The sequence below is a fragment of the Eschrichtius robustus genome, chromosome 12 (assembly GCF_028021215.1).
Source record: "Eschrichtius robustus isolate mEscRob2 chromosome 12, mEscRob2.pri, whole genome shotgun sequence".
NCBI classification, from domain to species: Eukaryota; Metazoa; Chordata; class Mammalia; order Artiodactyla; family Eschrichtiidae; genus Eschrichtius; species Eschrichtius robustus.
In genome coordinates, this window is record NC_090835.1 from 48,866,051 (window position 1) to 48,891,290 (window position 25,240).

The 25,240-nt window shown below is 45.2% G+C and overlaps 1 protein-coding gene across 1 annotated transcript in view; it reads right to left on the bottom strand.

Annotated features, from left to right (window-relative positions):
- The window catches only part of CTDSPL (CTD small phosphatase like), a 126,132-nt gene that overhangs the window by 34,889 nt on the left and 66,003 nt on the right, over nucleotides 1-25,240 (bottom strand).

Consider the following 25,240-nt stretch of genomic DNA (forward strand, 5'->3'; position numbering starts at 1 on the left):
CACCGACTCATTCCCTGGCCTGTCCTGGATTGAGGCTCCGGAGGGAGGGATGGATCCTTTCTGTTATCCAGGGCTCAAGACAAGTCGCCACAAGTCAGAAATAAAAGACCAAAGTTAGTACCGATGAGAAACACACCTCAGGGGAGGAGGTTGACAGCTTGGAGGTGCAGGAGCATTTAGCCCTGGGAATGCAGTCCCACCACATACCACGTCTGGGCGGGTCAGCAGCAGTCCCACCACATACCACGTCTGGGTACAGGCTACGGGCACAGGGACCATGCTTGGGGTTGATGGGAAGATCACCACTGCAGGAAATTATTAAGTTCGCATGATAACTGTTGGAGCCCATCTCTCCCACAAAGCAATTCTGGCACGATTCCTCTTTGTACACTTGAGGGATTTGTATAGCACCTGCCCTCTCAAGAGATCACAAAACCTTTGCTGAAAGTCTGCAGGTACCCTTCTGCCAGCAGCAAAACCAAATGCATTCAGAAATTCTGAAAAAGGACTGAAAGGCTGTTTTGCCAGCAGCTCCACAGGCCTGGATGGTCTTTAGCCTGGGTTTAGGCAAATGGCCCAGGAAGTGTGAATTTAAGATAATCATTGGGAATTCCCTGGCGGTCCAGTGGTTAAGACTTGGCACGCTTTCACTGCCGGGGCCAGTGTTCGATCCCTGGTCAGGGAACCAAGATGCCGCAAGCTGCCTAGCACAGGCGAAAAAAAAACAAACTTCATTAATTAAAGATGATCTTTAGAACCATAAATCTCTGGAAAAGCTGGCTGTTTCTTCTTCCTTATGAATCCTTAGGTTCATGCCACAGGGCACCCGTCTTCTCATTTCAGGCCCCACTCGCCCGGCCAGACCAGACCATGGGGACCACCAGGCACAGAGGCCTCCCACACAGCAGTGGTGGCAGCGATAGTGACCACTGTTTCCTGGGGCCAGCCCTCTGGGTTCTAGTACTTTACAATCCTCATCTCATGTCATCCTCACAGCTACCCAAGGAGATAGGTGTGATTGCTTCCATCTAACTGCTGAGAATATACAGCTAGTAATTGCACGTGCCCAGATTCAAACCCAGAGTTTCCAGAGCGCATGCTTTCCCCATGCACCACGCTGAAGACAATTCTGAAACAACTCAGGTCAGATTAAGAAGGAGGGAACATGTCAAACGGGGAGAAAAGCACTGCCATAAACTCATATTTAATATAAATGATTGGTTCAGCTGTTTTGTTGTTACTTTGGGTATTTTAGTTTTTTATGCCTCACTCAGATAATTTAGTCAGAGGAAGAAAAATTGTCTCTTCCCCGGCTGAGAGCACATTTCTCTGCAAGCAAACAAGCTTTTTGTTCATGTCTTGGTGACACTGAGCCGTCAACACCCAGGCGGGGCAGTAAACAGCTCTGCAAAATGCACTTTCCCGGATCTTGTTTTCATCCTTGGGTCACATAAATCTTCCCCATAACTAACTAACAAATTAACAAGCTAACTTATGTGCTAAAAAAAATCCTGACCATGGAGCCAGGGAGCTACTTGTAATTCCACCATGTGATTACTTGCCATGTGGCAGCCGCAAAGAGGGCTGCAGGGTCACTATTTGCTCGGGTCACTTGGGAGGCCATCGCCCCTAACAATGGCAGCTCACTCCATTCCCCCATCTGTGTAGGAAGAGGTGAAGCAGTTCATGGCTGTGGGAGGGTCCAGGCATCTTCCTGCCAAATAAGGTCACTACTAGGGCCTGTAGGAACCTCCGGGCAGCTGGGGGCTTTCGAATCTTCTAATCACCCTTGGGTTGGGCTGGTGCTCTCAAAAGCAGGCTAGCTGGGGAAATGGCTGGACTCCCTCAGGACCAGCATAAGCCCACCCTGCCCACGGCACTCACTGTTCCTCAGAGGTCAAGGTGGGCTGTATGGGTCTCATGACCCTGCTGCCTTCCACCCCAGCTGCGGCCTCTCCACCAGCTACAATCTAGAAGGCCCTTGATTTACTCATAAACTTCTGGTAAAAGGGTTTCAGTTGATACACGAAATCAACATCTATGTTTTAACGGACAAATGTTTATAACATTAGATCAAAAAAGCAAGATAAATAATTGTATATCTGACTTGATCATAACTGTGCAAAAACAAATGAAAAGAAATTGTAGTAGAGAAAAGATTGGCAAAAATATATCGCAATGTTAACAGTAATTGTCAGACTCTGGGTATTTACACCTCTTCCTTCTATATTTTCCCAATGTTTTATGGTCACTACATTTTACTCTAACAAGGGGGAAAGAAAATAGTCTCGTTAAGCTTTCTTTCAGCAACTCTGTAAAGCTCAGGAGAAACCATATCCTACCCCCAAACCTAAACCCTTACACCTACTCCTCCGCTTTCCACTCCATGCCTGCGAAGGGGAAAATCAGGCAAGAGCAGCGTCATAAGCCTTGCAGGAGGTAAATGTCACTGCTGTGGTGGCCCAGGCTCAGCCCCGGACCGTGACATTGCCGGGATGGAACATGCCCACCAACCCAAACCAGAGGGGCCCACGTGAAAAGAGGGCACCAAGTCCATGATCTGCCCCAGCAGAGTGCTCCCACTGGCTTTCCCGTCTGGCAGCCCACCCAGCCTCTCACCCTCCCTGGACACACAGGTGGTCCTGCTCCTTCTCTGTGCTTAATCAAGACTCGGCCTCTCACCACCTGGCCTCACTCGCCCCTTTGAATGTCCCTACTGCTGACACGAGAGGCCCCCTGGTGGCCCAGGGAGCCAGAAGAAGGTCTTTATCAGAACTGTAACAGTCGGGTATGAAAATCAGTTTAATATATACATCTTCCAGTTACACTGGTTTTAAGAATACTTTGGAGGAGTAAAGGAGAGAGTAGGAACTTTGAACATCAGTCTCGAACATTTCATAAAGATTTCCATGTTTTATCAGATTTAGGAGGAAAACATCATCAAAAACTATTCCGAAGTCTTCTGTTGCTTTCCCTGATCACCTTCCTGTTGCTATCCATGCCCACACCTGTGCACCTCATGTCCGGTTTCCTCCTCACGGTAGGCTCCTCATCACGCTGACATCCTACCCCCCACTCCTCCTCTCCTCATACCCCACTTCTGAGAACATTCCTGTTCTTCAGGGGCTGGTTCAAAGCCCACCTCCTGGAGGAAGCCTGTTCCAGTGGAAGGGATTTGTGCCTTGGCCACTGAACTCCCAAATAAACACTTGTCTGTCTGGGCTACATCTTCAGCCCATTCCTCTCTCCCGACTTCCAGGCCAGTTTACCCACCTGCCCACCGGATGGGCATCTCCTCTGGATGCCTCCTAGGAGCGCTTCACCCAGCAGGTCCCCTCTTCACCTGGGGCATCAATCTCCTAGTCTAAACATCTACCCTTCTCCCTCTCATTAAGTTGTTGGTTTTGATATCCTTAGTGGCTCTTAAATCTGTCCTCAACAATGCCCTGTCCCTTTCATATCCCAGCTGAGGCCCTCATCATTCTGTCCCCGGACAACTACAATAGCAGTAGAACTTGTTTCGCTGCTGCTGATTCTGTGTCCCATAATTAATTATTGACATGACCCACCGCGGTGTAGCCCAACAAGTGAGGAGACTGGTGGTTGTGAGTGTGGCCTCTGAAGTCAGCCTTCTAGGTGTTGGCTCGACCAGCAAATGTACGGGACCTAAGTTATATGACTTCTTTGTGCTTCAGTTTCCTTATCTGTAAAGTGGAAACAATAGGCTTGTTGTGAGAATTAAATGAGTTCATATAAAGTACACAGAACAGTACCCAGCACAGGGTAAGCACTTCATAAATGTCAGCTCTTATTATTATCATTAGTTTCTTAAGAGCTTCTGCTTTGTAAAGGAGTAGGGGTTCTGCTGGTAAGTCCCGGATCAAAGGCTGGATCCTGTGGGTCCACATTTGTTCCCTGGCATCTGACAACCAGGAGGCATAACTTACTATAACAGACCTTGGTTACTTAAACTGTAATTTAGAAAGCAAAACTAGAAAAATCTCAGAAGTGATTCTACTCAACTGCTCTAAAAACTGGAGAGGCAGAGATGAGGAAAGGAAATGGAGGGAGGGGTGAAGCATCCAGATGAATGCTGTTGGGGACCGTTTACCTGCTTCCCCTTAGAAAAAGAACACTGCTTTCAAGATGAGGGGAGGAAGCATCCACTCTCTCCTGCCCACTTGCTCAACCCTCCTCTGCTGAGCTCTGCCCCTGCCCTGTCTGCATCTGATCCAGGGGCTCCTTGCCCCATGCTGTGCATCAAAAGAGAGCACCCTCCCGGGGGAGGAGGACTGCGTGAGGACCAGGCAAGGAGACCAACAGACCCATCACATCTCTCCTGCAGGCTCCCCTACTGGGCCACTGTATGCTGCCATTTCCCCCAGGCTCTGGGAGTGCAGGCCCATCAGAAGGAGCTCCTCTTCTTCTTCCTCAGTCCTGCTAATGAAGACATGCCTGTGGCTGGCCCCAGCAGCTGCCCTTCTCTCCACACAGATGGCTGGCCCATGAAAATGGCATCCTACGGGGTAGGATGGGGAGATCCCCGGCAGGGGCAGATGGGGTGATCTTAAGACGTCCCACATTTTTCTGAGCAGGCCTGCGTGGAGCAGAAATCCTGGGAAGGGTTGTGAAGAGCTGGAGACGCTGGGCATGGGCCTCACCCATGTGCCTGGAGCCCTCTAACCATGCGGGGAGTGTGTGACGTTGAGGACAAACAGGCACGTGGCCCCGTTTTCCTCGATACACCCTGGGAGCTAATGCCTCTCTCTTTGTCCCTGTACTTGGTGTCACTGCAGCCAGCAGATGAACACCCTGCTTCCCACTCATACACTGCCCCCCCTCTTTCTCCTTCAAGGGCTGGGGACCTCCCATCCTCCAGCACAGCAGATGAGGGGCTTAGAGAGGGCCTATGAATGGGGCGGCTAACATGAGTGCAGAGATGGTTGCCTTCCTTGAGTCTTCAGTCCTAAAGGTGAGACAGGAAGCCTCCCCAATACCTCCCTGGTCTCTCTTGGCAGACTGCTGGTCCAGTAGCAAGAACCAGTATCTTCAAAGCACCAGCTGCCGACGGGGAGTGTAGTAGACGTGTGACATTTTTGCCTGCCAAGATCCATTACCCTTCCTCTGGTAAAAGTTCCACCACTCTCACCTCACCAACTCTCAGTCCATTACCAAAGCCTGGCCAATAAGAGCCACGTGATTGGCTTAGGGATGGGCGCATGACCCAAGCTGGGCCGAGGAAAGTCGGCCCCAGGATTCATGCTACGGCTATTGGAGGAAATGTTCTCTTTTTGCTGGCTTGCTAAGCTGGCAGGATGTAAGCCTGGAGCCACCAGCGGCCATCCTGGCCACCAAGCGAGAAGCACCTACCTGACTGATCACATGAGCCAAAACGGAGATGTGCAGAGGGGCAGATCTCTGACTTGATTTCAGTAAACCAGACCTTTCTGGCATTTTCGGTTATGTGAATCTCTTTTTCTTTGAAGCCAATACAAATTGGGTTTATGCTATCTGCAATGGAAAGGATTATCCCTGAAAATGTGAGCTCCTAGGCAAGGCAGTGCAGAGACGCTGATAAATCACACAGGCACCGTCCCTACCTCACGACACGCACGCCTAGGAGGAGAGTCACGAGAATAAGCAATTCTAATACAGTATGAGTCTTGCTATGATGGGGTAGCACAGGGCACTGCTGGGGCCCAGAGAAGGGCACAAAGTCCAGATTTGGCAGGGGGTGGGTAGGAGTGACTTCTTAGAAGAAAGTAGTCTGACAACTGGGCTGACAGTTTTATAAAATTGTTGGAGGGGGCAGGGAAGTAGGGAAACAGCAATGTGTAAAAGGCCCTGAAGTGAGAGGGAGCATGAAATATTTGAGAAATCAAAGAGGCCAGGTGTTATGAGATGGGGATGATGACAGCAAGGGCCTTGTAAACCATGGTGATGAGTCTGGATTTGATTCTATGGACCCGGGGAATGACGTGATCGGATCTGTACCACACACGTCATGGTTTGACTTCTGTAACTGGAACTACTGAGTTTAAATTTTAGATTATGACTAATGTAGGCTATCTATATACATCACAGATTTCCAGGATGTTTAAAAATCACAGATGTGGCCTCTTTTATGTAACATGCCTAGAATGGAATTTCTTATTTGAAAACTGACTTTATTTATTTATTTTTAAAATTTATTTATTTTATTTTTGGCTGCACTGGGTCTTTGTTGCTGCACACGGGCTTTTCTCTAGTTGAGGTGAGCGGGGGCTACTCTTTGTTGCGGTGCACAGGCTTCTCATTGCAGTGGCTTCTCTTGTTGCAGAGCACGGGCTCTAGGCGTATGGGCTTCAGTAGTTGTGGCACGCGGGCTCAGTAGTTGTGGCTACTACTAGTAGCCACTAGTTGTGGCACACGGGCTAGTAGTTGTGGCTTAGTTGCTCCGTGGCATGTGGGATCTTCCTGGACCAGGGCTCGAACCCGTGTCCCCTGCATTGGCAGGCGGATTCTTAACCACTGCGCCACCAGGGAAGCCCTGAAAACTGACTTTAAATACAAGTTACATGGAAAGAAAATGGGCTTTAGAATTACATTTGGGTTCAAGTCTCAGCCCTGCCTTCTGTTCGCCAGTGTGAATTCATCTACCTAAGCCACACAGGTAACATGGAAATCATAACACCTACCCCCCACAGGGTTGTTGTGTGGATGCAGCAAAACCCTGTATGTTTGTGTAAGAGAGAAAATCTATCAGCAGCTTAAGATATAGCAACAAAAACTGATGATTGGTTTAGGCCCAGTGCAGTGTCTCACTGTGAACAGAAGTTAGTGATTGTATCCAGACAACAGTCCTCACAAAAACAGCCTGGCTTTAGGAGAAAACATGTAGGCAGACCCATTTTGGTTCTGGTTATGTGAATTCTAAACTTAGAACATGAAGTAGCTCTTTCAAACTCTACCTCCTATCTAGTGAAGGTTTCTTTGTATAATGATAATAATGTTAGAAAAAGTAAACAAACAAGTAAGAAGCAGCTCCACATGTGAAACTTAAACCCTAGGATTCAGGTCTTTTTGAGGAAATCTTACATGAAATATGGTTAGAAATAAAGTGTTGTAGTTAAAAACATGGAAAGTCTTGGAGAAAGTCCACCAAGGCTGACGGTGGGGTTTGGCCCTCCACTGGGACAAGAGGACTGTGTGTATGCCAACAGACGGAAGGCACAACGGAACCCACAATGGGCTGGTGTGACAGGCCGAGAGGGGCATTTCTGATCATCCTCTTATACTTACTTCCTGACCTGACTGGTTCCCTTCTGTACCCAGAAATGGACATGTTGACCCCAAAGCCAGCGTTTCCTGGTTAGCATGATAGCTGCCCATGTCACATAACCACTGCCCTTTGACAATTCTGACTTGGTTTCGATTCCAGATGTGGAGAGGCTTAGGAACCGTCCTGGATCCCTGGCTGCAGGATCACAACCTCTGGGGTCTACACTGATTCAGGGGTTTACACACTCTCCTCCGTGAGCACCCCACCCACCCATCCGTCCTTATCTCTGATCTGACCTCGAACTCCCGGAGACCCCCTCCCCCATCTCTATAGATCCAAGGAGTGCTTCAGGGTCAAGATGAAAGTAGCTGAAACATAGGTGGCAATGTTTGCTACCAACTATGACTCCACCCCCAATCATTCAAGTTTCTCCCCAAGTGAAGAAACTGCATCTTGGCAGCTATAGAGAACAAGGTTTACCTTTCATTTCCACAATGCCAAGCCAGCCTACATGCCGACTCAGGGTCCAGACTACCAAAGACCCGGAGTAACAGAATTTCTAGGAGAAAACTGACTTAACACACGAAGTCTACTGCTAATGTGTCATAGCACCAAAACCTGCCATCAGAACCAGCTTCTTTCATGTTACGAGCAGAAGTGAGAAAGGTATTGCGTAGCAGATTTGTGTCATCCACGTATTTGCAGCAGAACATTAAAAATATGTGGACACCAATGCTGTTACAGCTGCAAAACTGGACACCAGAGTTTCCCAAAGTAAGGCTATTTCTCCATACATGGGGATGTCAGAGCACATTACAACCCTGAAGAGACTGTACAGCTGAATTCACAACCACTTTACCACAGAAAATGCTAAACACCTTTTTTTAAGGGAGGAGGGGGAGTTCCTCTGAGGGTCAGCTTTTAAATGAATGCACCATTTCTTCTCTTCCAGAACTGGGCTGCAATCTCTGGAATGCATCCCAGGGCCGAGGTTTGGAATGGGTGTCTAACAGGAAATTCTGGGCAGTCTATGCATACATTACATTCCTTTCCCACCCTGAAAGAGTTGTCAACAAACACAACTTTCCCCTGTTTGAAAAAAAGGGGGGGGGGGTTTGGGGGTGGGGAGAGGCCAGGGCACAGACCGCACAGAGTTCAAAAGCAGATGTAGCTGCTGAGATTCCAAACATCCTTTTCTCCTAGGAAAAGGACTTAGTCACTTTTCAAGATGTCCCATCAGTCCCTACTTTATTCCCAAGTGATCGATTTGCTCAGGGAATTCCACCCGCCACTCTGTGAAAGAAATGTACCTTTGGAAGCTCTTTTCCCCACTGCAGCCTGTAACTGGCAGTGGTTCCTCCAGCAGTGAGAAATCAAGGGGAGGGCCCGAAAGGGCCGATGGCTAAAAACCAGGCAGGAGAAATCCTAATCTCATCCTCTGAGATGGAAGGATGCACTTCCCCGTTCACAGTTGGTTCGTAACAGCCCACGTTAGTTGAGTGCCTTGTTTGTGTGAGGCCCCTGACATAAATCACTTGTGGCCTTCACGATGTGCAGTGCCCATATGATCACCCCATTTTCCGATGAGAAGACAAGACCAGGAGTACATATAACTGTGCCGTGAGGGTGCTGGGGGTCAAAGCCAGAGCAGCCTGGCTGCAGGGCTCCCGGCCTTCCTACCACCCTTCCCTGCCTCTCCCCAGCACTTGATGGGTTTGGGTTTTGTTTCCAGGGAGAAACTCTGAATATGAAGCCTTATGCCACCTGCCTTCACTCCAAATACCACACTTTTGAAAACTCCAAAATGAACCAGTGATACTCCCGGCAACCCTATTAGATGAAGCCAGACACAGTGGCTGTTGTGCCGTCCCCCGAATGTACCCAGGCCACCAAACTCTGTGACTCAGCTTCCCAGGAGAGCCCCTCGGCTGGGAATGCCTTTCCTGGCCTCAGCACTTCCCCAAACCCCTGTGCCCCACGTCACACAGCTCCGAAGTAGCAGGGCTGGAGATAAACCAGGTCTGTGTGGGTCTAGAATCTGAGCTCTTAACCATCACTATATAGAATCTGTTTTTCACACTGAGAGCCAAAATAAGTAACGGAACAAAGGATTTAAACAGATGACGCACTTATTTAGAGGAAGCAAAGGTTAAAATTTAACAGTAATCAAATAAATGAATGTTTAAACAACGAGGTCCAGTTTTGGACCTAAGAAATGAGCAGAAATGATAAAAATAAAAACATATAGCCAATCGTGGTAAGGCTTTGACGGCCTGGGCCCATTCACTCACACATTGCTGGTAACTCTGTAAACTGGAACAATCCATATGACAAGTAGGTGAGTGATGTGTCAAAGACCACGGAGTATTTATGCCAGTAATCTGACCGTCCAACAGAGCGGGGTGCTTAGTTAAATCAGTGCACAGCAACTGGAGCGAATACTGTGCAGCCACAAGAAATGACCATTATGAAGACATGTGGGGAAGCAGTTGTGGTCAGGCGGGGCACCTCAGACACTGTGCTGCCTGATGTCTGTAACTTTGTCATGTGCTTCTGGACAAGCTGGGGAAGGTAGGCTCCAGGCTTGAAACGTATCTTGTTCATGTCTCAGTCCTTAAGATCTAGAAACACAATAGTACAAAATAGGCCTGACATAACACATGTTTATTGAACGAATGAATGTGTGAAAGGAAACACAGAACAATGAAAATGACTGATTTGATAAGAAGAAACAGCTCCTGCAATTCTTTAAGAGCACGTTCAGCCGAGCAGCATGTCTTTCCTGGGACGCCCTCTTGCCCACAGTGAGCCTCCCTCTTCCAAACAGCTTTAATCTGTGCCACCCACACATGGTCAGCCCTCATCTGGGGAACCCAACTCACAGCTCCCTGCCATGTTTAGCAAAGATGGCAACTCCTACTTCCTAGAAAGTAATTAATGCAAGTTTTCTGAAAGAGAGATTATGTGAAATTCACCAGTATGTTAAGTAAACACAGCAATCTCTGGATCGTAGGACTAGGTTAATTATTATTTTTCTTTATACTTTTTTTTAACGCTTCTCAATTTCTACAATCTACATCATGTTTATGGTGGAAAAAACTGAGTAAATATTTAAAATGTTTGTTTCTACTTAATATGTGAACATTTTCACATTTCATCAGATATCCTTCTACAACCTTATTTTGATTGGTTGTATTGGATTCCACTGTATGCATGTGTACTGTGTCATAATTAAACTAACTTTGGACATTTATGTTGTTTCCTTCAAATTGTGTCATAATACTGCAATTTGTTTGCAACAGCAATGCTGACCTCAGCACAAACTAGTTGTTCATCAATGTGGGACAAAATATTATATCTCTATATATCTCTATCTATCTAGCTATCTATCCCTGGTGTGGAATATTATACAGCTGTGAAAAAGAAGGCTGCAGCTCCATGTGCACTGGTAACAGCCAACACTTATCTTACCTAAGATGCACCAGGCACTATTCTATGCACTTTACATACATTGGCTCATTTAATCCTTTCAGTAATCTTATGAGGTTAGGACTACTATTATACTCATTTTATACATGAGGAAACTAAGGTCCAGAGAAGTTAAGAAACCTGCCCAAGATGACACAACTAGTAAGTAGTAGACTTTATTCAAATCCAAGTAGTCTGGGCTCTTAACCTCTGCATTATATTGCCTACTGATAATGGATCACATTCTGAGATACATTAAATGAGAAAAGCAAGGACATTGGAACATTTAGTGCACTACCATCAACCTTCAAATACAAAATCAAATAAATTAACAAAATAGAAAGCACAAGCGTGTGCATATTCTTATATGTGCAAAAAGTATCTCTATAAGTAACTGTTGCCCCATGGGAGAGGAATGGAGGACACACCAGAAGGGAGGGAGAATTACTTTTCACTCTATTCTCTTTAGTATCCTTTGGATTGTGTATCATGTATTAAAATAATAATTGCATACTGTATATCATACATTATAAGTAAAAAATTAAATCATCAAAAATAATATGGCAGTGAGCACAGCATACATAATTTTATGTGCACGTCTGATTTATCCCTTAGAAGAAATACCTAGAAGTGTAATTGCTTTTCAAAGGCCAAAGTCTTTGAAAAAAACATCAAGCCTCTTGATATCTATGGACAATCTGCCACTTAGAGAGGCAGTGTGTATGCACACCCCCTCATGGGGTGTTCCACTTAGGCTGTACAAACTCTGAGACTTTAAATGGCCTTTGCCAAGCTGAAAGGTGAAAATGGTAACTTGCTGTTGCTTTAATTTGCATTTCTGGATTGCCATCCAAGTTCTACAATCTCTCATATACTTTTTTTAAAATAAATTTATTTATTTATTTTTGCCTGCGTTGGGTCTTCGTTGTTGCACGTGGGCTTTCTCTAGTTGTGGTGAGCAGGGGCTACTCTTCATTACAGTGCATGGGCTTCTCACTGCAGTGGCTTCTCTTGTTGCGGAGCACAGGCTCTAGGCGCGTGGGATTCAGTAGTTGTGGCATGCGGGCTCAGTAGCTGTGGCTTACGGGCTTTAGAGTGCAGGCTCAGTAGTTGTGGTGCACGGGCTTAGTTGCTCCATGGCATGTGGGATCTTCCCGGACCAGGGCTCGAACCCATGTCCCCTACATTGGCAGGCAGATTCTTAACCACTGCGCCTCCACGGAAGTCCCTCTCATATACTTTTTGGTCATTTCTATTTCTTCTTTTGAAAACTGTGCTTATATATTTTTGCCTATTTTTCTATATTTTTTCTTTGACTTATAAGTGTTCCTTTGTCACATATTAGAGACATAATTCTTGGACTGTTCTGTACATTGGAAATTGCATCAGTTTGTTTTCAGCCTTCTACTTTTTAAAAATAGTAGTTATGTATGTGCAGAAGTTTTAGTTTTTAGGAAGTCAAATCTAACCATTTTTCAAATGATTCCTTCCCAACCTAATACAATATACTATTCACTTATATTTTCTTCTAGTTCTTTTTTAGTTTAAAGTAAACATTTTATCTGCTTTATCGGTTTTACCTGTTTATTCTGGTACACAGTAGGATATATGAATCTACCTTTCCCCCCCAAAAGATTAGTCAAATATACTAATAATATTTATTGAACAATTCATCCTATACAATGATTTGGGCATTCTGTTCTACCCTATCCCATCCCATCCCATCCCATCTCAGCCCACTCCTTTTCTTGTGCCAGTAACACATAGCTTTGCTACTGTAGATTTAATGTTTTATATTTAATAGTACCAGTCCTCCTTTATTATTTTTTTTCAAAAACTTCTTGGATAGTCTAACCCTTTATGCTTCCAGATGAATGTCAGAATCACTTTATCAAGTTTTAAAAAAATACCACTGGGATTTAGTTGCATTAGGCTCATAAAATATACATGCACTAATTCTAGTTAACTCCATTAAAGTAATTAAAGGAAGGTTAAAGTGAAAAAGTTAAAAAATCCATTTGTTGTACCTTATTCCTAAAAACTGTGCCAAGATTAAAAGTGGCCTTGGTTATCAGCTCAAAATAGATTATTGTAACTATAAGATGTTTAATGTAAGTCCCATGGTAACAACAAAGAAAATACATATGGAAGAGAGACAAAAGAAAATGAGAAAGGAATAAAAGCATGTCACTACAAAAAAAAAAAAACCCCAAAACAAAAAACAAAGAAGAGAGCTAGAAAGAAAAAGAGGGTCAAAAAAATTACAAGACTGACAGAAAACAATTAAAAAAATGTAATGGTAAGGGGGCTTCCCTGGTGGCGCAGTGGTTAAGAATCTGCCTGCCAATGCAGAGGACATGGGTTCGAGCCCTGGTCCGGGAAGATCCCATGTGCCGTACAGCAACTAAGCCCGTGCACCACAACTACTGAGCCTGAGCTCTAGAACCCACAAGCCACAACTACTGAAGCCTGTGCACCTAGAGCCTGTGCTCCACAACAAGAGAAGCCACCACAATGAGAAGCCCATGCACCACAACAAAGAGTAGCCTAGCCCCTGCTCACTGCAACTAGAGAAAGCCCATGCGCAGCAATGAAGACCCAACACAGCCAAAAATAAAATAAATAAATTTATTTTAAAAAATGTAATGGTAAGATCTTCCCTATCAGTAATTCCTATAAATGTAAATAGATTAAACTCCCCAATAAAAAAACACAGAGTGGCTGAATGGATAAAAAAAAATAAGATCCAACTATATGCTATCTACAAGGGACTCACTTTAGATTTGAGAACACACATAAGCTGAAAGTGAAAGGATAGAAAAAGATATTCATTGCAAATGGTAACCAAAAGAAAGGACAGTAGCTACACTTATAAAGACAAAATAGACTTTAAGTCAAAAACTGTCACAAGATGGGACTTCCCTGGAGGTCCAGTGGTTAAGACATTGCCTTCCAGTGCAGGGGGTGAGGGTTCGATCACTGGTCAGGGAGCTAAGATCCCACATGCCTTGGGGCCAATAAACCAAAAACATAAAACAGAAGAAATATTGTAACAAATTCAATAACAACTTTAAAAAATGGTCCACATCAAAAAATCTTTTAAAAAAATAAACTATCACGAGACAAAGAAGAACATTATCTAATGGTAAAAGGGTCAATTCACCAGGAGGACATAACAATTATAAACATACATGCACCAACATCAGAGCATGCAAATACATGAAGTAAACATGGACAGAACTTAAGGGAGAAACAAACAGCAACACAATGAAAGTAGCAGTTTCAATAACCCACTTTCAGTAATGGATAGAACATCTAGAGAAAAGACAAAGAAACAAAGGACTTGAACAACACTATATTGCAAATGGACCTAACAAACATATACAGAACATTCCACCCAACAAAAGCACAACATACATTCTTCTCAAGTGCACATGGAACATCCTCCAGGATAGATCACATATTAGGTCACAAAACAAGTGTTAACAAATTTAAGAAGACTAAAATCATACCAAGTATCTTTTCTGACCACAATGGAATTAAACTAGAAATCAACAGTAGAAGAAAAACTGGAAAATTCACAAATATGTGGAAATTAAACAACACACTCTTGAACGACCAATGGGTCAAAGAAGAAATCAAAAGGGATTAGAAAATATCTTGAGACAAATAAAAACGAAAACAACATACCAAAACTTATGGGATGTAGCAAAAGGAGTATGAAGAGGGAATTTTATAGTAGTAAATGCCTACATTAAAAAAGAAGAAAGGTCTCAAGTAAACAATCTAACCTTACACTTCAAGGAATTAGAAGTGTAAGCCCAGAGTTAGCAGAAGAAAGAAGATGATAAAGATTAGAGTAGAAATAAACAAAATAGAGAATAGAAAAACAATTTTAAAAAGCAATGAAACTGAGTTGGTTTTTTGAAAAGACCAACAAAATTGACAAATATTTAGCTGGACTAACAAAAAAAGAGAGAAGACTCAAATAAGTAAAATCAGTAATGAAACAGGAGACATTACAACTGATGTCACAGAAATAAAAAGGATTATGAGAAAACTGTGAACAATTATAGGCCAACAAGTTGGATAACCTAGAAGAAACAGATAAATTCCTAGAAACATACAACCTACCAAGACTGAGTCATGAAGAAATAGGAAATATGAACAGTCCAATAATGAATATGGAGACTGAATCAGTTATCAAAAATTTCCCAAGAAAGAAAATCCCAGGGCCAGATGGCTTCACTGGAGAATTCTACCAGACATTTAAAGAAGGATTAATTCCATTCCTTCTCAAACTTTTTCGAAAAATTAAAGAGAAGGAAATACTTCAAACTCATTTTATGAGGCCAGCATTATCCTGATACCAAAGCCAGGCAAATACATCACAAGAAAAGAAAACCTCAGGCCAATGGCCCTGATGAATGCAGATGTAAAAATTCTCAACAAAATACTAGCAAACCAAAGTTAATAGCACACTGAAAGGATCACATGCCATGACCAAGTGGGATTTATCCCTGGGATGCAAGGATGGTTCAACACACAAAAATCAATCAATGTGATACACCACATTAACAGAGTGAAAGATAAAGATCACATGATCATCAACAGAAGCAGAAAAAGCATTTGACAAAATTCAACACTGCCTCATAATAAAAATAATTTTAAAACTAGGATTAAAAGAAAAAATCATCAACATAATAAAGGCTATATAAGAAAAGCCCACAGTTAACATCCTACTAAAAGTAAAAAAGAGAAAGCTCTTCCTCTAAGATCAGGAACAAGGCAAGGATGCCTACTCTTACCACTTCTATTCAACATAGTACTGGAAGTCCTAGCTACAGCAATCAGGCAAGCAAAAGAGATAAAAGGCATCCAAATCAGAAAGAAGAAGCACAATTATCTCAGTTCACAGATGACATGATTTTATATGTAGAAAACCCTAAAGATTCCACCAAAAAACTATTAGAGCTAATAAACGAATTCAGCAAAATTGTTGGACACAAAATCAATGTATAAAAATCAGTTGCATTTCTATACACTTATAATGAACAATCCAAAATGGAAATAAAGAAAACCATTGGATTTACAATAGCATCAAAAAGAATAAAATACTTAGGAATAAACTTAACTAAGGAGATAAAAACTTCTACACTGAAAACTACAAAACATTGGTGAAATTAATTAAAGAAGACAGAAAAAAATGGTAAGACAGCCTGTATTCATGGATTAGAAGACAATATTGTTAAAATGTCCACACCACCCAAAGCAATCTACAGAGTCAATATAATCCCTATCAAAATCCCAGAGGCTTTTTTTTTTTTTTTGGCAGAAATAGAATAAACAATCGTAGAATTCATATGGAATCACAGAGGACCCCAAATAGCTAAAACAACCTTGAGAAAGAAGAACAAAGCTGGAGGCCTCATATTTCCTGACTTCAGAACATATTAGAGATCTACAAAAGTATGGTACTGGCATAAAGACAGATATATAGACCAACTGAAAAAAATAGACAGCCCAGAAATAAACCCAAGCATACATAGTCAAATGATCTTCAAAATGGGAGCCAAGACTACACAATGGGGCAAGTATAGTCTCTTCAACAAATGGTGTTTCTTAAAACTAGATATTCACATGCAAAACAATACAATTGGACCGTTATATTACACCATAGACAAAAATCAACTCAAAATGGATTAAAGACTTAAATGTTAAGACCTAAAATTATAAAACTCCTAGAATAAAACACAGGGGAAAGCTTTATAACATTGCTCTTGGCAATGATTTTTTGGATATGATACCCAAAGCACAGGCAACGAAAGCAAAAACAGACAACATTAAACTAAAAAGCTTCTGCACAGCAAAGGAAACAATCAACAGAGTGAAAAGGCAACCTACAGAAGGGGAGAAAATATCTGCAAACCATATATTTGGTAAGAGGTTAATATCCAAAATATGTTAAGGGACTCCTTCAACTCAACAGCAAAAAACCCCAAGTAATCAGATTTTTTAAATTGCCAATGGACTTGAATTGACGTTTCTCTTAAAGAAGACACACAATGGCTAACAAGTATATGAACAGATGTTCAATAACACTAATCATCAGGGAAATGCAAATTAAAACTACGATGAGGTATCACCTCATACCTGTAAGGATGACTATCATCAAAACAAAACGAAACAAAACAAAACAGGGCTTCCCTGGTGGCTCAGTGGTTAAGAATCCACCTGCCAACACAGGGGACACGGGTTTGAGCCCTTGTCCTGGAAGATCCCACATGCCGTGGAGCAACTAAGCCCGTGAGTCACAACTCCTGAGCCCACGCACCACCACTACTGAAGCCCGAGCGCCTAGAGCCCATGCTCCACAACAAGAGAAGCCACGGCAATGAAAAGCCCACGCGCTGCAACAAAGAGTAGCCCCGCTCGCTGCAACTAGAGAAAGCCCGAGCGCAGCAACAAAGACCCAATGCAGCCCAAAATAAATAAATAAAATTTTAAAAAATGCTCCAAAAAAACCCAAAAAACAAAAACAAAATAACGAGTGTTGGAGAGGATATGGAGAAATTAGAACACTTGTGCACTGTTGATGGGAATGTAAAATGGGGTAGTTGCTGTGGAAAACAATATGGAGGTTCCTCAGAAAATTAAAAATCCCATATACTTAATATTAAAAATATCACTAGCATATGATACAGCAATCCCACTTCTGGGTATTCATCCAAATGAATTGAAAACAGGATCTCAAAGAGATATTTGCACTCCCATGTTCACTGCAGCACTATTCACAATAGACTAGAGGTAGAAGCAACTCAAATGTCCATTAATGGATAAATGGATAAAGAAACTATAGGGTGTGTGTGTGTGTGTGTGTGTGTGTGTGTGTGTGTAATGGAATACTATTCCATTAAAGAAGAAGGAAATACTGTCATGTGCTACACATGGATGTACCTTGAGGACACCATGTAAGACGAGAAAGTTCTAGAGATCTGATGTACAGCAATGATCATACAGTTAACAATACTGTACTGTACCCTTAAAAATTCATTAAGGGGTAGATTTCATGCTATGTGGGGTTTTTTTTAACAGCATTAAAAAAAAAAAGAGTGGTTTCGGGAGGAAGCCACAGCTCCCGCTGATGGAAGGAACGCCTCCTGTACTGGGCGAGTGCCTCACATGCTCGGCCTGACACAATCTCCTCCTCACGTAGGTATCACCATCCTCATTTTGGTGGCCTAGAAGCGAGGCACCTAGACTTGGCCCAAGAGTGCACAGTCATGTACCAAGTGGTAGAAGCGGAATTTGTACTCAGGTTGTCAGACTGCAAAGCCTATACCTTTCTGCCCATCGTCGTCACAACCGGCACACCATGGGCCATCTCTCTCGCTCCCTCTGGCCTGTGGGTGACCCGAGTGCTGTGGTGGGGCTCCTTCACTCCTGGCTCATCACCACCGTCGTTGTCACCACAGTGCAAGTATCTTCTAGGTAATGAATGCATTTGCTTCTTCTTTTGGACAACAGCCACAGTTCACTGATAAAATTCCACTAAAAACTGCTATTATTGGGTCAAACTCCTTCCAGAAGAATTCCTAAAGCAGCAAGCCAGTTCATCCAGAACGTTCTACTTCTACATTGATTCTACGATTAAAATGTAACCATTTCCACATTTGGTCTCTATCGAGTCACACCAAATACTGGTTCACAACTGCAAAAAGGGATAATCACCTCAAATAACGCCTCACGAGTCCTCAATAATCCTCCTCACAGCACAGACATTTCCTGAGGCCAAAACATAAAAACAAAAAAGCTCAAGTCTGCCAGTCATTTAGTCTTCAATTCCCTCCTCAGTTTTGCTAATGATCAACTCTGTATATACGTCATTTGTCCCCAGAGTCTCTGTTCTCTATGAGGCAAGAACTGGATGTCTGGTTATTCTGCCAAGAGGGTTACCTTGATCAGAGGCCCCTCCCACACTTATCAGTCAGGCCAGTGTACCTGACGACAGGGACTGACATTCCTACGTCGGTCCCACTGACGCACCTGGACCCTCAGCTGCCCAGGGACGGCACTGAGAGATCTCCCGGGACGACCTGATTCTCAGAGTTGTAGGGCTCTCAGAGGGCACTGAAGGGGGTGGTTCCTAAGTGAGGGCCCTGGGATGTAAATTATGAGTCAGGGTCTCTGGGAGCCCAGGCAACAACACGGCTGCTGCTGGGAGGACGCAGACCCACGTGGCTCGTGACAGTCAGTGGCTGTTTCTTATTTACAATGCTGGAGGGATCCATCTATGTCTCTATTAACAAATGAGAACAGAAATTAATTCCTTAATAGCTTATGTGATAGATGGATATGGGATCCACGGTGGGTCAGGAATGAAAAAAATAATAGTGTTTCTTGTGTGGGCTGGAAACCTATGACCTTACCCACCATAGCTGTTTCTCTCAGTTCTCTGGTGTGGCTTCAACGAGGGTCTCTTCCTATCTCCTGCTGCTCCGCTCGTTTCGGCTTTTCTAGTTTTATCTCCACTTATTTGTGTGGTACCTTTTAATTTCCTTTTGTCTGCCAGCCTGCCGTCTCTCTGTGACCTCGCGTGGCCTCACAGACCTCTCCCCAGTTACTCCTGGTCCTCCTTCTGGGCTCAAGCAGCAGGACTCTCAGCCCCCAAAGGGCAGTGAATTCATCCAGCACATGTTTATTTAGTGTCTGCTATGTGTCAGGTAGTGTTCTAGGAATAGAGCAGTGAACAAAGCTTACAAAAATCCCTGCCCTCATTGAGCTTATGTTCCAGGGGGGAAGAAACAGACAATAAAAACATGTAAAACATAGAGTAGGTCAGATGGTGATATATATTGTAGATCAAAGTAAAGCAGGAAAAAGGTTAAAGAGTGCTGTGTGTGTGTGTGTGTGTGTGTGTGTTATTTTAAATAGGGTATTTGGGGAAGACTATACTGATTAAGTGACTGAGCAAAGGCCTGAAAGAGGTGAGGGTGAGCCTTCTGGGCTCAGAGCACAGCAGGTGCAAACGCCCTGACGTAGGGGCATCCTTGACATGTTCAAGAACAGCCAGGGGGCCAGTGTGGCTGCAACAGAATAACTGAGGGGACAGTGGTAGGGGAGAAGGTCAGTGATGAAGGGCTAGGTCAGGGGGCCTGCAGGCCACTGGAAGGACTTGGCTTTTCCTCTGACTGAGATGGGAAAGTTGTTGGAACAGCACTATAAAAACGGCAGGCTTACGACAGGACCTCAATAAGGCTATTTAGGGCCAAAGTCAGGTCCCGTGGAGTCACTACCCCTGAGGAACACTCCTGCCTTTGGAGAACTGCCACCCCTGCAAGGAAAGAGCTGATGTGTCTCCTCCCATCCTCCACTGGCCTCCACGCAGACCTCAGCCAGCATTCCTCCTGGACTGTGTCCCCACCCCGACCCGTCTGTTAATACCTGCCCTGTTCCCAGGACCAGATACATACTTGGCAGGACCCAGTGCAAAATGCAAATGCAGGGCCCCTTGTTCAAAAAGTAAGAATAGTAAGACAGTAACAGCAGAGCATTAAACCAAGTGTGGGTCCTCTTTGGGATGCAGGCTGCATGCCCATGAAGCCGGCCCTGCTTATTCCCATTCAACCCAAGAAGGAAGACCCTGGGAATGCAGGCCGCCCCCCGCCCCCCGCCACCATGGCCCAACTTAGAGGCTTAGGGTGATAGCAGCCCTTGCTGCATTCTAGAGGGAGCTCCATGAGTCTGGGTGGAGGAGAAAGACAAGCCCAGGAGCCAGCACTGGGAGGGCAGCCTTTTACAGGGCAAGGACAGCTTCCAGGAGGGGACACTAAAAGCCAAGGTTAAACAGGAATGTTTCTCGAGTGCCTCCTTTGCACTGGGCATTGAGGGAAAGAAACAACGCTGGACGATGCCGGCAAACGTTCACAGTGGTTGGCCAAGGCTTCCCTTGGGCAGGGCAGTCTCCCTGTGGAGGTGGGACTACAGCTGAGCCTGAAAGGATGGACAGAGGGCAGGTGGAGGGACATTTATATGGGAGAAATGGAAAGTTAAAAAAGCAACAAGCAGCTGGGGTGTCTGAGGGGCAACAAGGAGGCCAGTTTGGCTGGGGGCAGAGGATGTACCACTGGGTGAGACCAGAGTGGGAAGGGCCTTACCCTGAAGGCAGTGGGGGTGGGTTGAGAGAATGCTCTGAGGAGGGACAGAGACAGGATGAGAGCTGAGCTCTTGGGAGGCTTGGCTGGCGGTGTATGGAGGACAGACAGCGGGGTCAGAGCTTCATGTAAGCAGGGTCATGCTGGTGGAGGTGGGGTGTGCCTACTCACATGAGCTGGCTAGAAGCCTTCCCGCCACGGGCAGTGGGTCTGCACAGACGGACAGACATGAGACAGGGTTTAGAGGCACATTTCCAAGCACTCAACAACAAACAAGAGCACTGTACACCCCTGAGACCAAGTCTTCTGGCAGGGTGCCCAAACCACTTGCATCCCACAGAATTCCTAATTTTAGAAACCAGACTGGAACTTGTCTGAGCAAAGTAAACCTGGCCCCAAATATTTACTTTTGTCGTTATTTTGCCGTTGTGGAGGCAGGAAGATCAGCGAGAGCCTCGGGACATTTGACATGCTGCCCACCAGGCTAAGCTGCTCAAGGTGCCCTCGCGAAAGCCCTGCTGGAAAAGCTGGCGATCACGGTACCAGGGGTCTCCAAGGACAAGGAAAAGCTGCTGGCATTGGGTCTTTCCTCACTGTTTTTCAGCCTCTCAAATATCAGCTCTGGACTTCATAACCCTTTTGAATTCCTTTTTCACATGGATAAACAAGCCTTCCAATCACGGGACAGCAACCAAAAGGGACAAGAGAGCAACTGGCGAAATTTATTTTCATCATATAAGCAGGACACACAGCGCTCCTTCTCTCTCTTTAGGCCAAATAATGGAAACAGCTTTAGTATGAATCAAAATGAACTCAGAATTCTTACCTCAAGGTTTGTAAGACAAAGGAAATCTCACCCTGGACTACATGGCAAGAGGCTTGTTCTCATCCCCCATTTTCAAACACAGAAACTCTTCCCTGTTTTGTTTTGTTTCAACAAGAGAAGAGTGAAAGGAAAGAGTTTATGCTTGCAACACTCTGATTAAAACAGTCATCATTTCTCACAGATGTGGACAGATGTTTTCATGTTAATTTTGAAAATCCCATCAAATCACGTTTGTGTTGTCTCTTTCCTACTATCATAGTTTTCTGACAGCCTTAAATGAGTGGTTTAATACTGTTTGGATTTTGAATTGGTTTGTAAGTGTTGTTTCATTAAAAAAAAAAAATTGAGAAAATCAAGGAATACTTAGAAGCCTTGTTAGTATCAACCGGCCAACAGTTTTAATAATTTGGATGGAAACATGCACATTCTAATGTCGACGCTGACAGCCTAGAGTTTTTACCTTTATAATTTGAATTCCCATCAGAGCGTGACTTTGTAAGAAGTACTTTTAGTTATTTGTTCCTTAACCAGGAATTTTCTAGGGTATAAAACCTTTACAAATGGAAAAATAGCAACAAATGATCCCAAGAAACCTCTCTAGATAAAAATGCATAAACCACACACTTCAAAATAAACACCACATTTTGGGGACTGCACATGGAATAAGAAGTACCATGTGATTCTTCCTACACAGAGTTCCACTCTGCCAAGACTGGGTATTTTAAGAACACACTTGAACTATCCGTTGGGCTGGCAGTCTCCCCGGGAGTCTTCACATCATCTTCAGGGTTCCCCAAAAGAAGAGCTCAGGGCTCCTTCCTCCAACTGACTCCTTCGATGTCACTACAAGGACACCAGAAAGGTGGACACCCAGCTCAGCTTTGCCTCCTGCATCCCCTGCAGTCAGTCAGCTACCAGGCGCAGGCTCTTTCATCTTTCATCTGGTGAGTCGTCATCCTGGCCCACGCTCTCACCCCCTCCCTGGGACCTCCGTAACAGTCTGATGATGACAGGTCTCTCCCCACCCACTCTGTCAGAGTCATCTTTTCTGAAATGCAGCCCCTCGGTGGCCCGACCTGGCTCACACTGGGTTGTTGCAATGTTAGATGAGATAAGGAAGCCAAGGATGCCCAGTGAACTCACCCCTTACTGTCCACGAAGGTCACTTTGCCCTGGCTTGTCAAACACCCACATGCTGGAATAGTCCTGCCAGGCCAGTGGGCTCTGAGCCTGGGCTGGGCTCCAGCCTTGAAGATGGCCCTGACACAGAAACACACACACGCTTCAGTGCTTCAGGCCAGGAGGTGGCAAGGCCCCAGCTGGTGAGCAGGTCCTGGTCACAAGCCTCACTCGCCAATCACTTTTTTGGAAGCTGGCAGGCTATTTCCCATAAATACTAAAGAGATAAGGTGCTCATGCTAGCCCAAAAGGGCTGATTTAACCCATAACGCAACATGGCCACATTTGCAAGGAAAAGGAGGAGCAATGTATTTAGTAAAGATTTACCTGGCACTGAATTTAAGGAAGCCTGCTAGCTCCTTTAATAAAGTAATACCCTGATCCTCCCACTCTGGATGGAGGAGGGAGAATCTCCCCATGGGCTGGAGCCATTTGAGCTCCAGCCCAATTCTTGCCCTGAGATCCATTTTCACTTTGGGAATCTGACTGGTCACCGCTGCCCCTGCTTCAGGGGCCTTGGGGTGCTGCTTCCCAGACCACTTGGGCTCAGCTTGGGGACAGACCCTGGCCTTCATGCTGCACAGTACTGCGAGCCTTCAGTTTGAGGATGGCATTTAAGAATCAAACTCAGAGGGCTTCCCTGGTGGTGCAGTGGTTAAGAATCCGCCTGCCAATGCAGGGGACACGGGTTCGATCCTTGGTCCGGGAAGATCCCACATGCCGTGGAGCAACTAAGCCGGCATGCCACAACTACTGAGCCTGTGCTCTAGAGCCCATGCTCCGCAACAAGAGAAACCACCGCAATGAGAGGCCCGCGCACTGCAACAAAGAGTAGCCCCTGCTTGCCGCAAATAGAGAAAACCCGCGTGCAGCAACGAAGACCCAACGCAGCTAAAAATAAATAAAATAAATAAATTTATTTAAAAAAAAAGAATCAAACTCAGAGAGTAACTTCTAGGGGCTGCTAGATGTGGCTGCCCTCAGGCTCCTCTCCATGGGTCGCCAGCTACCTCTGCGCCCCCAGGCAGAGGTCTGCATTCACCACAACCTGGGAAAAGGTCCTCAGCACATCTGAACTCCGCGGAGGCAAGGCCCACGGCAAGAGGGCACAGAGGGAAGACACAGGATGTCCTGGGATGACCCGAATTTGTAATGACCATTTGCTTACGCAGGTACGTCCCCTTACCATAGAGTGAGGCCTCAGAAAGTCATAAGTCTACCTCAGCACAAAATATGCACATACTCTGTGCATGTGTATCTGTGTGTGGTGGTGATGGTGGTGGTGGTTGGGATTGCCTTCTCACACCAGTTATGTGTCACGTATTGATTAGACACTGCGAGATTAAAAACAGTTAAATAAGAAAATGTTTCTGTCCTTGGGAAACTCCCAAACCAGTGGGAGGAGAAAGGTACACATCTAACTACCTACAACAGTATCTCTGAACTTGGGGGTATTGAGCATGACACAGGTCAAACACGTCTGCAATGTAGGCTCTGGTCTCTCACACCCTCTGTCCTGACTGTGGAGGAGACAGTCCGAAGGGGCCCCCCGCTGTGACAGTCAGCCCAGCATAGACAAGGTGCCACCCCTTCGATGGGAGCCGTGGAAATAATCCCGGACAGCAGCCAGTCTTCAGAGCCTTTCTCTTGGGCAAGTCATTTAGCCAATCAGAAGTTAAACCCTGTTATCTGGAAAAAAGGTGGTCCTGTGCAGGCCACATCCAGAAGATGCTTTGAGAAGATGGCACAACAGATAAGAAAGTACTGGGACAACTGTACCAGGCACAGGCAGGGAGGATGGTTCTCAGCCCTCCTCTCTCAAATCCCTCTTTTTCTTCCTCCTGGTGGGAGGGCTCTGGCTCCTGGGCTCATAGAGGCCCAAGGGGCACTGATTCAAACCCATGGGGAGAGGAGAGGGCTCGGGATAGGCTGGACCCAGGCCCACACAGCTGAGGGAGTGCAGAGGGCAGGAGGGCTCAGGGGGTCTGGGGGTCGGGAAGAGACCAGAACCAGTGCATGACTAGGTCCTCTTCAACCCAAGTGAGCTAATCAAACCCAAACATCTGCTCCATTCCACACAGCAAGGGCAACGCACCCACAGTAGATCCCCTGGCGTTACTGAAAGCCCTGCAATACTGGGGTTGAAGAGGGTGTGGGATCTTAAACCAGATGCTGTTCTTCCCCCACAAAAGGTCACTATTTTGAAAATCTCACTCTTGAGGAGGATGTTTCCAAACCGAGAATGCCACCAGTGCCTGGCCCTTCACCACCCAGGGACCAAGCGAGGAAGGGCCGGGGACGCCCACACCTCCTGCCAGGGCCTCTCCAGCCCCCACCGGAGATGTTACCCCT